Here is a 2,414-nt window from a genome sequence, read left to right as displayed (position 1 = left end):
TTCGTTATTGTACATAAATTAAATTATAAAAAAATTTAATTAAAAAAATTACACAAAAATAAGGAATTTCAAATTCCTTATTTTGATACTAATATCGATATATTTTTGTCAAAATTTTATAATATCTTCAAACATATATTTTATTCAAAAATAAAAACCTCATCGCTTTCCCAAAATAACATAAAGTCATATTATAACATCGACTGAGATAAAAAATAAAATGAAATATTAAAATCACGATGTATCTCGCTGCATTGCGCGAATACGCTTCTAGTAACCATAGAATTATTTGTTTTTTATAATTATATACTTATTAAAAAAATAATATTATAATAATAAGAATATATTTACAATTAAATAAAAGTGAAAAAAATTCAACGTACTCAAATATTGTTTATATAATATACATATTACTTATGTTATTTATATAGAATTAAATGTATGAAATATCAACATATTTTCATAAAATTTATTTATTATAGTATTCTACTTTTGTTTTTCTTTATTACAGCAATGTACTTTTAAATTATATTTTATTAAGGCATGGTATTTTAAAAAATTTACCCATAATAGCAATGAGTAACCTGTTAACCACTTGACTTTTTTTTTGCTTGTGTGACTTTAATGCGGTGATGTAGATGACACATCATTTTGATAACTTAACTAAAATAAAATAAAAAACTTATTTCAAAGTATTATTAGTGATTTTTTATTTTTCATTGCCAACATTTTTTTGACTTTTTCTTATTAAGTTGCATGCAAATTAAATACTATAAAGTAAAATATTTCGTAAATAAATATGAAACATTATTTTCAAGATATATTTTGTTTGTAAAAAATGTAACAGCTCTTATTTTATATTGTTCAAATAAATACATATCTTTTAAAGTTCTATTTAAAATGTTAACGAAATAAATTGTGATCTATAATTTTTTTAATATTGTTATATTAATAAATAATTCAAAAAACTCTAATTAATTTAATATATTTATATGTCAAGTAAAAGTTTTTGAATAAATATAATATATTCTTTTAAAGATAATATATTTTGGTAAAAAAAAGAACAATTCTAATTTTCTTTCTCAAAAAACACATAATTTAAAAAAAAAATATTAGCGAGATCAGTTGTATTCTACTAGTTCTATTTTTTTTTGAAAGGCAAAAAGGAAGGACAAGGAAGAGAGCTTCGGCATGGCCATCACCCTCACCAAGCCAACCAATAGGATACAAACAGATACAAGAGTCCAATACAACGAAAAGAAAATAATTCCACAAGGCCAGAAAAAGTCCCCAAAACGAGGCCCAAACCAAACAACAAAAAAATCAAATACAAACCAAGAGACTAAACAAGATAAGGAGAAGAGGTCCAACTATCCCAATTGATATTGATATATTAATGAATAATTTAATTTTTTTAATTCATTTAATATATTTATTAAATAACATGTAAAATATCTGAATATTAAAATTTAAAATACAATGTTTAATAAGTAGTAGATGTTATAATATAATAATTTTGAAAATACAATGATGTAGTAAGAAAGTCACATCACTATAGTACATGTGAACAACGTACGTGGATAATGAGGTGACATGAAAACCTGATATAATGGGTAAATTTAAATCAAAAAGTTATCCAATGCTTTATGGGTAAAATATTCTAAGTACAATGTTCTAATGAAAAAATAGTTTGAAAGTACATTATTATAATAAAAAAAAGGGAAGTACAATGATATAATATACAAATTTATGAAAGTAGATTGTTATTTTGTGCATTTTACCCATTTATATATATAAAGTCAGGTTCAAGAAAAAATGTTAAAAAACAAAACTAATGAACACCCTGATAATCGTTCATCTGAATCATATGTACATGTGTATACAAGTAATTTATAAGCAATTTGTCTGGTATGCACATGTGCATAACATACATACGTGCATAAAACCAAAAAACAAGTTCAATTTCTTATATGCACATGTACATATTTTCCAAATGAACGCTTACCATAGCGTTCTTTAGTTTTTCATTTCTTTTAAATGTTTCCCCTGAATCTCTCTCTATTTATGTTATACATATAGAGGGGAGGATCATACAAAAAACTAATTAATTTTCGAGAAGATGAGAAAAATATGTGTCACATACCCTATCTAATAAATGGATTAAATAAAAAATTTATTAAATTAAAATAGAAAAGATATTATTTAATTTGTAACCTTGGGAATAGTCCCTAATAAATCGAGATCGAAATTGTTTCCTAAGACAAATTTCTAATAATCACTAGTAAATCGATTTAATCGCAAAGATAAATATGTAAATAAAAGATTTTGAGTCTCAGTGTTTATGCTTTTATATTTTTAATTAAATAATTATTACATAAAACAATGTTTATATTCATAAACAATTATTTAAAACT

Source organism: Cynara cardunculus, assembly GCF_001531365.2.
Source record: "Cynara cardunculus var. scolymus isolate 2C chromosome LG 5, CcrdV1, whole genome shotgun sequence".
NCBI classification, from domain to species: Eukaryota; Viridiplantae; Streptophyta; class Magnoliopsida; order Asterales; family Asteraceae; genus Cynara; species Cynara cardunculus.
The sequence above is the reverse complement of the archived record's forward strand: the minus strand, read 5'-3'. Positions refer to the sequence as shown.